This window comes from Calonectris borealis, chromosome 9, assembly GCF_964195595.1.
Source record: "Calonectris borealis chromosome 9, bCalBor7.hap1.2, whole genome shotgun sequence".
Classification (NCBI taxonomy): Eukaryota; Metazoa; Chordata; class Aves; order Procellariiformes; family Procellariidae; genus Calonectris; species Calonectris borealis.
The window spans coordinates 2,475,124-2,489,648 of NC_134320.1; the positions used below are offsets into that span (position 1 = coordinate 2,475,124).

The 14,525-nt window shown below is 43.4% G+C and overlaps 1 protein-coding gene across 10 annotated transcripts in view; it reads right to left on the reverse strand.

Annotated features, from left to right (window-relative positions):
- The window catches only part of MAP3K13 (mitogen-activated protein kinase kinase kinase 13), an 82,817-nt gene extending 73,936 nt beyond the window's left edge, over positions 1-8,881 (reverse strand). For 5 of the 10 annotated variants that reach the window (XM_075157907.1, XM_075157897.1, XM_075157906.1 and 2 more), the window contains exons 1-2: positions 8,815-8,881; positions 51-167 (exon numbers count right to left, since the gene is read on the reverse strand). The gene's annotated coding sequence lies outside the window, so the exon portion shown is untranslated. The other 5 variants (XM_075157901.1, XM_075157898.1, XM_075157900.1 and 2 more) reach the window with 5 other exon arrangements.
- Between the last annotated feature and the right edge of the window lie 5,644 nt (positions 8,882-14,525).

Sequence of the window (14,525 nt, forward strand, 5' to 3'; positions counted from 1 at the left end):
AACACCCAAGACACTGGGCAGCTCATCTGTCACATACAAAACCTACTCACCTTCAAGACGTGTTAGTTTCCAGTAGAAAAGTGTGAATAGGCTCATTTTGGAAGATGTAATGGTCCATCAGTTTTTGTCCTTAACTCTCTTTGCTCTTCCTCTCAGAAACTGGTGTCCTGCAGATACAAAAAGAACCTCAATTTAAAACACAGCTCTCAGATAAAATTACTATGTTACATAAACATATGTAACTTTTTTTTCTGCTTTTTACTGGGTACACTGAAAGGTCCCCTGAAACCAATCTGATGGGTCCAGTCACTGAAATACTATGTTGTCTTACCTCAAAGGCAGTGGTAAGGGCTTCCTTCTTTACCTCTGCGACCCCCACAGCTTACACATTTACTGTCTACATTACAGTAGCATATTGAGAATTTATCCTAAAGACTGGAATATGGAAGTGACTCAAAGTCACACTGGTGCCAGAACTGAGAATTACACTGTGTTATCAAAAGTCCCTTTTCACCTTGTCTGCTACATTTTACATGCTGACATATATTTACTACACTTAGGTTTATCTCAAAAGCACGAACACGGAACTTTTCTGCTTAATTTTGCCAAGGTCCCCTCAATAATAGATTAGCTTCCACAACCTCATTAGAGACACTTGGTTCCAACTGTGCAGCACAACCAGGGCACTTCTTAGCCTGCTTGGGGTTCTGAGGAGTTTGATATATGTTTGTAAAATAAGGCTGAAAAGACAAAGCAAAAGCACTGAGATTGTAAATGAGCAAATGCCACATTACAAACAAATTCCCTAGGAGGCCCATTCTGCAGCCAAAATAATTAAATCACTAGCAAGAATCATCCCAAGTAGATAAATGGTGTATTACAAGATTAACCAAGGTCATGTTCTCTTATATCCAGCTTTTTAAAAAGCCTGCTCCCCTGAAAACTTAACCCTAGGGCTCCATCCAAATTAAGAAATTCATTGTTGACGTACATCAGTACAAACCGAATCAAAGCATGCCATAGCCTGTCAAGTGCTGACTGCCCAAGGAAAGGCCATATGCCTTCTAAGTGAGAGAAATCCGCATTTGAGAGCCACCTAGACTCTGTGACTGCTGCTGCTGGATGTTCAGAGATAACTGCCAACTCATTAAAATCCAACATTAAAAGTTTATTAAATATGCAAACATTAATGGAATTGGACTAGCAGCTACTTAGGCAGATAAAATTTCAACACAGCATGCCCTGCAGTTCTTGCTATCGATATTCTGTCCTTTTGGAAGTGTCCATGAAAGAGTCGCAATGCTACTCAAGGCAGTGAAACCCGCCATCTCTTTTAGATTACTCAGGTCACACTCTCAAGGTTCCCCACTAGTCAGGAAGTCTAGGAAAACACAGCTACTTCCCAATAATTACAGCTCGGTATATATTATCCATTTTCACTTTCACACTCGACTGCTTGAGATGCATAGTCTCCCCAAGATTTTTTTTTCCCCCTTTGGCCATATCTGCAGGGCAAGTCCCACACCTCTTTGCAGGCTCACGGGTTTTGCATATATCCCGAACTCACAGTTCTTGTCAACTCGCTGCTGGAGTTTGAAAGAACTACAAAGAGAGGAGGAGTAGAGTGTCATACAGACAATATAGACTAAAGAACACCAGCCACTTAAAAGCAACTCTCCTGTAACTTCAGGTAACTTTGTGCATGCACAATGTGTGTGTAGAGCTCTGCTAGGAGCTACTCTTTTGCAGCTATCTAAAAACAAGCACCAGAGTCCTCCCTGCAAACAGTAATCTCAGTACATTTTGCTCCACAAAATGCAGTTTCATTCCTGGATGACTCTGCAAAGTCCCAGTGCCTAGTGAGTATCTCAACAAACCTCCAGGTTTTTGCTGTAGAGTGACATCAGACTTGGAAGTGTTCTTCACTAATACTATCAGCATAATCCGAGCTAGCCCCGGGGGAAAGGAGGACAAGGAATATCTCTCATCACACAAACCATAAACAAGCTCCTAAGAGTCTCTAATGCACCTTCAAGTGACTCTGGCAATAGCCTTGCTCTCTCAGTAGTAGCTTCAAAGAACATCTGGAAGATTTAATCCTCTGATTACGCAAAGAAAAAAGCCTTCCCTCAACACACAAGTGTGGTATAGCACCTCTGCCTTGGAGATGCGAGGTTTCAGAAAAAAGACTGAAATGAAATCTTAGGGAGCAACCTGGAAAAAGCATGACTCACCAGGAAAGAAAAAGCATGACTTACCAGGAAAGAAGAGAAATTAAGGAGTATGAAGTACTGTCACCTCCAAAGAAAACACTGAACTCATTGAGCACAAAGAGGGGAAACTGGACATTTGGCTGAGCTGGTTCTTTACTACCCTCTTTCCTGGCACTGATGACAGTCTCGTACTGGAGAAGAGTGGGCTGCTGTGTCAACAACTACCCAGCACCCAGCCTGTGCGATGCAACACAAATCTGAAGTTAGGGTTTTCTTTCGGTCCTGCAACCATATGGGCCTCCCACAAAATAGGCAGAAGGTTCAAGGATGTCTTGGCCAGAAGGGAATCAACAAAATTACTCATCCATCATCTGATGCAACACGAGGCATCACGTGTTGCAGAACCTTGAGTAGCAGCCAATTTGGGGTCAGACATACAATGGCCTCCCACTCCGTGAATCAGGAAGACTGGGCTTCGATTTAGATTTTTTGAAAGAGAACTGACAGTTCCTGTTGGAAATGAAGGCAAAGAAATCGACTTCAAGGTAATCCAGTTTCTGAAGAGGGCACTGACCAAATCTCACACTCAGAGTCTGGGGAATCATCTTTGCTGCTTCAGTGTGTTCAGAACCACAGGGAAGCAGCCAGCTCACCAGCAAGCTCAAGGCACTGGTCCCAAAATCAACCGTTCCTTGACAAAGCAAAGGAAAACCCGTACAAATCCTTTCATCTCTTAAGGACATCATGATGACTCTTTCTGTTGCAATTTGTACGTTCTGGCCCTAGGTACAGGGGAAAAAATGACTCTGCAAACATTCCCGATGGCTCTGAGCGTTAGGAGGCTTCTGTACAGGTATCTCCTCAGTCGACTGCCTACCTGGTCATCTTACTGAGCTCCTGAACTTGACTGCACTGATCACGAGAACACATCAAATCAGTTAACCAGCACCAGTATTTCCTCCCATTACAGACAGGTACATCAAAACTACCAGACATTGTACCTTGAGGAATGTAAATAACCCACTGAAAGAGCACTCTATTTGTAAGTGAACCAGGAAGGTCAAAGTACTCTGTGTCAGCTATATGACATACTAACCTTCACTTCAGAAGATATGAAGAGAGAGAAGTCCTCCCAGCAATCCTATGACTAAAGCAACTTTTAAACATTCTCGTTCCCAAAAGGGTGTCCTAATGCCACCGAGCAGCACTGCGAACTTTAGCATTCAGGTTGTTATAATGAAAACAGGTAGAAAACAAATTATATTAAGGAAAACTCAGAAATCAATCTGCTACCTGCTGAGGTCCATGGCACCACCAGCACGAGACCCCAGCATTATGTTTTCTCCACCTCCACCAACATTCAGGAGGTTGGCTGATCTGAAGCCAGCAGCAGCGCTGGATACACAGCACCAGTGGGAAACTGCTCTTCGAGGGATATCCAATTAGTCCAGAAATAGGGAGGGATATAATTGAGAGGAAACTTCATCCCCTTTAGCACTAAGCTGTCCTGCCACAGAGCAAAGGCCAAAACTATAGTGGCCACAGCACCAGGCACCAAATAAGACAGTGACAATGCAACCTGACAAGATAGGCTGGCACAGTGATGCGGAGCTATGGATGTCAGGGGCATTGACCTTTATCTATGAGTCGCAGGGCAAATCCGTTGAGCTAAGATAGGAGCAGCCGTAACTCACAAGTCTCTGAAAGGTGGACAAGATGTTTCCTGGCAACAATAACAAACCAACACAGTAAAATGAATGTTTCCTCGCCAACTTGCTGCTGGATGAACACCGCTCTGCAGAAGACAAGGATCCTCTCTGACAGAATCGCCACCAACAGCTGATCCAGCACAGTGACACCAAAGCTGACATTGCTGCAGCTCTGAGGTTAGATAGGCTGACCACCTTCTCCCCAAGGGAACTCCAAAAATAGCACACACGAACTCAATGGAGTCTACGCCTGAATAAACCATGGGCAGAGGTCTTTGTTCACAGCTCACACCACAGCAGTACGCTCACTCAGTAGATGGATGCAAGGAGAAATGTAGGCCACAAATGCAGAGAAAAAGAGATATCCAGACTTCACAGACATCATAGATCTCATTTTCCGAGTCAGGAAATGAATACCCATTAAAAGAGCCAGCAAGTGCTGGGGTACAGCTCAATACAAGCCAGATGGGCTAAGGGAAAAAACACGCTTCATTGGAAAGTTAAAAAGTTGGGGTTTTTTCCCCCACTAAATTAAAGAAAAATCTTTGTGATGTAACTATTCAGACTTATACAAAGAACACTCCTAATTAGCTCTCGAAGTAATCCTCTGACCACCGTCTGGAGTTCAGCCTAAATCTTTACCTCAGTCACACCAAACATCCATGCATCTTTGAAACGCACCTGAAAATGAATCACATCACAACATCAAATTCACAAAGTGGGAAAAGTTGATAGGAATGCTAAAAACCACAATCACCTTTTACTCCACGGGCTCCTCACAGACAGCTCCATAAATGCACGTTCCAGAATATCCAGAGAGCGAGCAAGGAGCAATTCATGCCTATTGCAGTTAGGGAAATGATTTCAAAATGAATAAGCAAAAAGGCAGGATTTATCAACCCAGTCCTACATCTAAAACAGAATGTTTCTTCCATCAAAACCTCAGTTTATAGCAAACGAAGTTGACACGTGACATACCCAACCTTCTTCCAATAACACAGGAGAAAAATCTTCCTAGAACCAGATTCTGACAGTAAACCAGAGATACAAAACAGATATAAAAGATATAAAACAACTTATTCCCCCACCCATGTATAAACAGCTCAACATAGCTTACTATTAAAGGATGCAGAAATTCCTTCACCTCAAGCACCTTAGATGACTGGCTCTTTTTTTTTTTGCTAACAACCTTCTGATTGGCTTGAAACTCCTATTCCCCACTGGTAAACAAGAAAGTCTAAGATGCCTCCCACCTACAAAGCCTCTTAGCTCAAGAAAAATGAGTTTTCTTTAATATACAGCTGTGATGCATCTGAGCCCCCCCAGAGCAAAGCATTCAAGAATGATACACGCCGCATCACCAAGGAAAAGAATTTATCTCGTCAGTTCCAGAGAAATTCTTCTATTTTGCAGTTTAGCAACCAGATTTTATACCTCTGTAAGAAAGCCCACAACAGCAAGGGAAGAGGCATGGAGCAGGCTGGAAATACTGAAGCAGTTCGTATTTGTAAGTGAATCTTTGCAAGAATGAGAAATGGTTATTTTTTCAAGCATACATAAAACACAAAGAGCCTTCTATACTGGGAGGCATGGTCCCAGAGACGAGACCTCCTGACAGTTGGCACACAGAATTTCTTCCAGCTAAAAGTATGTTTAAGTATAAATAACAGCAAGGTTAGAAAGGATCACCAGACCTGGCACCAGCGATGAGACGCCAAATTCTAGTCATTTCACTATCACAGAGAGACAGAGAAGGACTGTCACCATCTCCAGGTACAAATTTAATTTCCTACTCCCATCGTGCTGCAGAAACTACCAACACTGGGCATGAGTGTACTACAGGAAGGTTTATGCTTATGTAGTTAAAGACTACACTGCCAAAAAACACTAACATTTTTTACATCCTTATTTCACGCTTTTCTTTAAATGGTATTTTAATTAATTTTTATCTTCCACAGAGACAAGAAAGAGACAGAGGAATTAACTCTATGTTTAATCAGTTACAAGCATCACCGAGCTGAGCCTCCCCTGCGATCATTAGCTGCTTCTGTGCACAGCTAGACTGGCTTCAGTTTGGTAGGGGGTAATTTTAAGTTGTCATTATCTTTGCCATGATATCTTTCTCCTGGCTACAGCTTCAGCAAGGCTTACACAAGACCAAAGTCCTATACAGCAAGTCAATATTTAACTTAAGCACTGTACTGTTGAGACCCGCCTAGAGAATTTGATATAGTAACTTATTAAATCTTACACTATCTTTTCTAACAAGGGCCATTTATCTTCTTTATGAGAAGTTGTAAAGATAAATTCTACAAGGACAGCAGTTAGATTCAGTTTTAATAATTTTAATAAGGGACCTAAAAGACTCCTTTCCATGAAAGGAGTTCTAAACAATATAATGTGTACAGCACAGAACAGGTTCAAGACAGGGGCAGGAGCCACAGTGCAAAAATCATTTAAAACTAAACCACACCAAGTTCTGGAAATTCAGCACTTTTTCAAGAAGTAGTATTTTAACACTGCAGTTAAACCATTAATCTACATCACAAAGGCTTATATAAAACTCTTGGACATTACAAGGAGAAGTATTTATTCTCCACTAAATATCTGAATAAAATCTATGAGCTGCTGTACTAACATAGACTTTAAAATAATACAATAAACAAAAAACTGATTTTTTTTTCAGGCCGATTGTTCTTAGTCTTAGTGAAGCTAACCAAACTGTTTAGATCCCAAAAAAATTCTTTGCATGCCTCTGATGTAAATAAAGTTTTGCTAATAGTCACATCTTTTATCATCTTTTTGGACAGAGATCTTTCTGATGTCAGAAATAGCTATTAAAATACAGTTCAGACCAAAATTGAGCAACTGAGAGCAATTTTTTGTTTACTACATCTGTTTCTATTCTTTATTCACCTGGTTTTTGTGTCTAAATGCGATTTATTTTTTTACTGCTAGTTGGCAATAACTGCTTTTGTCCTCTAAAACTGAACAACTGTTGTAGCAATGATACCAGTGGAGTTATTGGTGATAATCAGCACAGGTGAATTTCTAAAAATTCTCCGGTTCTACATCTGTAAGCCTCCACATGTACCAGTTTGGTCATCACCCAAAAGTAAACTTGTTCCAAGAAACAAAACAAAAATATTTCTACTGTGAAGGGGAAGGGGGGTGCTGAGAATATTAGCCACATCATAAAATAAGGAGACGGTATTGCACAGCTTTCATCTAAAAAAATACCAAAACAAAACAAAACAACAACAAAAAAAAAGAACACCAAAAAACCACACCACAAACACTAGGCCAGCTCACCCGTCCAAGGAAGCGCAGCCTCAGGGAACACCTTCACAAGCACTTAACTGATCTTGATCCATGACACTGCCTATGGTGGACCTGCCTCTCCCTGTTACACACACTGGCATTAGCACAGACACACAGTCAGCTCCATCGTTCACGTTCTGTATGGTGCTATTTGCTGGCCGGTTTGGCGGATGAATCCAGCCCACCACACAGCCACTTATACCTGCACACAAGAGGCAACGAAAATGGACAATCAGAGGGCTGGAAAAGAGGTGCACAGGGCCACCCTTTTCAGCAGTAACATCATCTTAAACCTGCTCTCTTGAAATTCCTCACTTACTGATACATAGAGTTACCACGAAAACGTAAGCTTTCACATCTCAAACGCCTCCTTGGAGCAATAAGATCAGGACTCAAATCCACCTCAGAGTGAACGCAAAAAGAATTTGTCTTTATTTTTTCACTCTGCTTTGAGAATGACATCAGTATGTTAAGACCAGTCTATCTCTGAAGTAGTAAAGCTAGAGGATAAAAGAAGAACTGCAAATGAAATCACAACAAGATCTTAGTAGTTTCTAGCAGCAAAACTCCCACAACGCTCAAATGAGAAAGGAGGCTGACAGGTTCCTATCCATTTTCTCTAAAGGTTTTATTTTCATTGTACTGTGCTTGCAAGTGTTACTTATATCCATCTCCATCCATTTAGCAAAAATAAGCTAGAGGTACTAGATTCTGCCCTGGGAACTGCCTCTCCCTATAAGAAGGCAAGATGCTACCTTCCTTCACAGTTTTAAGTGCTGCACTTCTTACCAGTTATCACTTTGTTTCACTCTATCGGGCTAAGCCAAAGATAGTCCAAGCGAAGCGTCCGCCAGAGCCATCCCTTTCACTCTTCCAAACTTCTGTCAGATGAGAGAAGCATCGCAATTACTACACTTTCCTTTATGTTCCTGAATAGGGCACAAAACCACAGAAGTCTCTGCTGATTTTTTTGATCTGTCAACAGCCTCTGGGACGTTTTGCTCAGACAGGATTACGACAGACACCGCAGTCTTAACTCCACAACGATCTGCTTCAGATCCTGTCTGGAGATTTACTTAAACGCTTCCTCCTTCCCAGGAAGAGGAGATAATACCCTGCGATTGTTCATCTGCCTCAAAATAGGTATTACCAACACCTGGCTTCGTTACAGGGCTGAGAAACAGGTAGTGCCACGCATGCAACTCTAACTTCTTATTTTAAATACGAAAAACTCCTTTTTTTTTTAAACATGCAGGCGCCTCAACACAGGCGCGGGCAAACCCCGGCTCAACCCGTGCAAAGCAGAAGCCACACCAGGGAGCACCGGTACGCGCTCAGCAAGGCGGCGGGCGGCAGCTCGCAGCCCTGCGCGCCCGGGGCTCACCCGGGCAGCACCGGCGGCCGTCCCGAGGGGAGAGGCGCCCGACGCTCAGACAGCGGCCGAGGGGGCGCCGGAGCCGCTCACCTCAGGGGCGCCCACCGGCGCAGGGGCCCTGCCCGCGCCGACCCTCCCGCTGCCTCCGCCGCTGAGAGAGCGGAGGGCCGCGGCCCAGCCGCCCCCGCCGCGTTACCTGGGCACCGCGTCCGCCGCCGGCAGCACCGGCCTCGCCTCCCCCGCGTCACGTCCGGGGCCGCGCTCCGCCCCGCCGCGGGTTGCGGGGCGCGCAGGCGCAGCGGCGCGCGGGCGGCGGTTGGGCTGTGTCTGAGGGCGGGAGGCCCTGAGGCGGCAGCGCCGGCCCCGAAGCGGCTGGGTCTGCCCGAGGGGCTCCCCCCCTGAGGCCCCGCGGGCCGAGCAGAGCGTGTGTGGGACTCCCGGCTGCCCCGTGCGGGCTGCTGAGACCCGGGACGCCCAGACAAGGCACAGGTCCCAGCCAGGCCGGTCCTCGGCCTCCGGAGCAGCCCGTTCGTGGGTTGTCATGTGGATGACATGTTCGTGGATGTCATGTCAACCTGCGTGGGTTGTCGTGGATAGCACTGCTCCAGGTTTGTGGCTGGGTGCAGCCAGGGCAGGCAAACCGCGAAATGGTTGTCTTGTAATCTCAGGTTTCCCCTGTTTTTGAAGACTTAGTGATACCAGCCCCAATAGTCAGATAATTTTTCAGCTAGTTCTCTCAAAATATTAGGATGCGGCCTACGTGGCCAAACTGGATATTAAAATGCCAAACTTTGACAGATACTTTTAATGTTGTACTTCACTACTGGACAGAAAAGAGTTTCATTAGTGGTACATCAACAAATTGACCAGCAATCTGGAATGGAGAGCAGAAACATTTATTGGTTACATATATCTTTTTATCATCATTATTGACAATTTTACTGTCTCCTTCAAGAAACGGCCCTCTACAATGACTTGTGTTGCTTTTATTCATTCTGTTGACATTTACATCATATCTCAGTGTTCTGTACAAATTGCCTGGCATTCTTCATGTCCGATTCCTCAAGTTATTCCAGCGTGTTGGATTGTTTCATGATGCTGCTAATAGAGCACAACAGTACCTTAAACCACGTGTAGATGCTGTGAATAAGGGGACTGTAATCTTGTTCTTTAGTGGTTTTCTGTGATGCTTCCATGTCTTTTGTAGTATTTTCTTTCGCTCATAAGGACAGCCACATTGCTTTAGCACTAAGGGAATGTGATACTTTGAACATTAATGAAACTTTCTGAAACTGTTCTGAATTTCCATTCACACTTCTATTTTCTGCCAGTCAGTTTACGCTGGCATAGAGAAGGGAGTAAATTAAGAGGGCAAAGATGAACACTAATGTCCGTATTACCATTTATGGGGATGATAGCAATCATCTTTTGTTGGCTGGCTTCGCAGTTTTTTGGATAAAGTCCTGCACTGCTTTTGAAGATATTGTCCACTGTAAACCAGCACGTGTAGTATAAATAAACAAAAAAAAAAGGCAGCAATACCCGTATGACAGCACTAAGTGCTTGTGTTTGCTCTCATTTTAAAAAATTCTGAAACATGCTCCCCACTTTTATTTCTCCCCCAGTGGAAGTCATAACAGCCACGTCAATCACACTGCGATTTGCACGCTAAGCAACAAGGGACTATCGCTGAAGATCACTCCGCTGTCTTGCTGTTTTGTCGTGTATCAACCCAAGAGGGAGGCCTCTCTGCTTGCACAAGCAATACCACGGCTTGCCAGGAGATGTTGCTTTGAAACCATGCAACTATTGGAGCTTAAAAATCATGAAATAGCCTTGGACTATTAAAAGTAACCAACAGATACTTTATTCTGGCAGGGAGAACTCAAGATCCTCCATTTGAAATGGTAATTTTTGTTTAAGATGATTTAAATCTGAAATGCGCAGAGTAGCACAGAGGGAAATAAATGCTGAACAGGGGACCCACTCCATGGAAAATACTGTGGGTTTGTACATTGCTAACAAATATGATACAGCAGCTTTACGTGTGCAAAACTGTCAATGACTTTGTCTTTGCAGGTCTGGATGTTAAAATATATACATACATAACAGACCTGATGCAGTGGGGAGTTTTAGAGGGGTAACTCTTGGTTTCAAGAAGCCAAGGAGCAGAGTAAAGCCTCAATAAGACAAATAGTTGTCCTGCTCAGAGAGCCGTGTCGCTGCGCTCTCCACACCTGCACACAAACACTTTAAAAGAAAATGAGCTGTTTCTTTCTAAGGGGGAACGCAGTGTTGGGCATAACTGTTCTCTACCTATAGCCCTGGTTTTAAGTACATATTAACAGTGACAAATTTAATTATGCATTTAATTATGCCCAGCCTTGTCTGGAAGACAGAACAGGAGGCAAAGCTTCCAAGACATTTAAAACCTTTTTTTTGCTAAAGGAGAAAACGCCTCCAAGGATACCCAGCAAGGAGGAAAAGTTTTAAAATATGTCTTTATCACATCAAGCTAAAACAACCTCCATTGCTAAAACAGGCTGAGGCTCTTCAGCAGAAATTTAAACTCTAGAATAGGATGATATTTTACAGCCTTGTTGTGTAGATGTAGTTACCACACTTACTCCAGCTGTGCCTTTCAAAGAGTTGTACGTACCAGCCCTGAGGTGATGAACTCCAGCTCCCTGAGGCTCTGGAAGGCTGGTTTTGGAGACAGTTTAGAAAAGGACCTCAGAGTTACCAGAGGAGGTCACCTAAGGGTGTGTATAACCAAAGGAGCCTTTGAAAATTACTTTATGATCAGATCTTCACCAATATTGTTTTTTACCACAGATGAAGGTATTAGCCAGGATGAGAGAACAGTGTACCAGACGAAAGATTATAAAGGGGAGGAGATCAACAGCTCTTTTTACACCAAATAATTTTTTTTAAAGCCAGAAGATTTTGGAAAAGTCATTGCTGTAAAATGGAAAGCAGAAACAGTTATTGGTGAATTTAGCTCGTCCTCTGTGCCGTCGTTTCAACAGCAGGGTGTAATTCAAGCCTGATGTTTAGACCAGCTGCTGTCAAAACCAAGTAAGTTTTCAGAGCTCCTACCCCTCTCAGCACTGTGACCACGGGTTTTACCACAAAACCTCAGCTCAGATTGTACTTTACAGCTAGTTAGAACTTCCATGTTCCTCAGAGGCAGTTTCAGCGGAAATACTCTACTCCTACAGCTGGAACATCACTGCAGACCCTCCTTTTCAAAGGCCTTCACAGGTCAGAAACAGACATGTTTTATGCAACTAATCAAATAATCATTTTCCAGAAATTTTTGTTCTGTGTGAATAAGTTTATAGCAAATCAAGCTGCATCTTCTGAAGTACCTTGCATCAATGATATACTGGAATAAAAATTAACCTGAGCCTCCTATAAATAAACCACTTGTTTGTATCATTCAGCACTTCCTGAACAAGGCTGATGATCCCAGGAGGTTGTAGGAAACGTGACAGACTCGTGTTGCTCTGGCTCAGGAAGAAGCAGGATTCTTTTACCACAGCACATGCTGGGGGGTTTGGAAGACAAAGCACAACATTCACATTCATTGAAATCTGTCCTTTGGTTAATAGCCCTCCTTTCCATTTCTCATAATGGAGCCTCTAAGGATTTGATATTCCCGTTTTGAGAAGCCTTCTTCTGAGCTCAAGTTATCCTCAACTATGTAGTCAAAAGACCAGTAATCAAAGAGGTGACAAAACTTAACAACACCCAGAGGAATATCCACAACCTCCCTCACTGCCTGCCTTGTCCTGTTGAAAGAAAGCCTTTCATTACTACTCAAACTTTCTTACACAAAGTTAAGCCTCTACCATAATCATAGTTTACTTCTGAAATGGCATCAGCTGCCGCAGACAAGTAAGAGTAGAGCTGTCCCCCAGCAGAGGATGAAGACGTAAGCAATTTTAGATATGCAATTTTTGCTGGATTTCTCTTCGTACGGCAAGATATCTTTTCTTTTGGCAGGCCTAGGGCTAGAGAAAGCTGCCACCATGTCTTATGGTTTCATAGTCAACAGATGTTTTCCACCAAAATATAAACTGCCAGGCAGTCTGCAGAGAAGAGCCCTGCTCCTGGCGGAACAGCCTTAGAAATAGAAGCGCTGGAGACCTGTACAAGCTTTTGGTGAATTTCTCAAAAGCTTACAGAAAGAAACTTGACCATCTTGATTACATTTTGTCAAGGTTAAGTGCACCAACAGGCTCTGCAACCTCGACCCCCTCCCGTGGCTGCCTGTGCTCAAGCTCTGATATAGCAGAGCTGCATTGCCTTGGATCAGACTGCTGTGAGAACAGCTAAGCTGTGAGAGAAAAAAACAGCAAGAAGCCTGATCTGGGGCCCATGCCCACGCACTCGTCTTCCTCCATTGGTTTGGGAGTTGCATTTAAGCTCAGGCCCGTGCGCTTGGTCCTTGTACAACTCGGCACAGAACAGTTAATACTTCACAGAAAGCTCTGAAGGCTTTAATTTCCTCTGCTATGTACACTTAAATGCGCTTCCTCTTCTCACTACCAAACTCTATTTATCTTTAAGGAAAAAAAAAAAAGACAAACATAAAGCTTACAACAATAAACCTTAAACATTTACTGGAGGCTTTCCATGACTCTGTAGAGTCACTGAGCTTTCTTTTCCTGAGAACTGTTTTCTTCTGTGTTTATTCATGCTCAGAAGGGTCCTGTTTTGTCACAACTAAAGCATCTGTATTATTAAAGGACAAGTAAAATAGACCTGTAAATTATAAACAAAAAGTACAACTCAGAGTGATCTTTGGTTTCATTCTGGTTAATAAAAATACAAGAGATCAGTTAGCCCTCCAAGGCATAGTTTACAGCATTTTTATAAACTCCCAAAACACACAAGCAAATTGCAGAGTATTATCCCTGGTTTGGGTTTGGTTTTTTTTTTACATTACTTAACAAATGACAGAAGAGCTGTAGTGATCCACCACAACAGCAATAACAATAAAGGCAGCAGTAGCAATGAGTGAACTATATATTCGTATGGACCTTTCCGTACACATAAATCAAGTTCTAAGATTATCTATACCTCTTCCAGACCAGGGGAAGGAGCTGCAACCATTCTGCCCAGTGGCTGACTTTTAAAGGCCAAAAGATATAAAAAAGAGATTCTAAAGATACAAAAACATTTCAAGCAAAGTTAACTTTCCACAGCAAGCTACTTAGGATAAACTACACCCCATCCCATAGATTAAACCAACACCCTACAACCCACAGGGAAAGACAGGCCTCATTACATACCCATACCTGGGAGAAGCATGTGTGGTTGCTGGTGTTTTTTTTCGGGAGTTACTGGGAGATTCACCCTGGTCTGGGGGTCGGCTCTGACGTGTCTCTTACCCAGCGCTGCGAGCAGATGCTCCTGAAGCATCCTCGTCGTGTTTTGTGCATTGCTTCTTGAACAGCTGCGCCAGGGGTGGTGGCAGGGCAGGACAACCAGACACCAACAGGTCCATGGAAAACGTCACCAGTTCTTCAACGTCCAGGAATTCTCCCTCTGAAGAACCTATTCTTTCCTTTGAATTACATTTTAGTGCAAAGGATACATTTTGTAATATTAGAAACTAATTTCTTTTTTTTCCTACCTTTTAGCTCTTTTTACAAACTGAAAATTTTCTAAGTAGGATTTTACAATGTGGCAAAGCTTACCACATCCTCACTTCGTTAGCATCCCTGTACTAATTTTAAAAAATCACATGGGCCTTAGCCTCTTGCGGCGTTTCAAGCAGGACCAGCCCCTGTGACAGATGTTTTCCACGTAAGCACCACGGACACGTTGCACAGCACCAAGCCATGACAACGTTCACCGTCCCTCCCAAACAGGGGTTACCGCTGGTATCGCCGCACT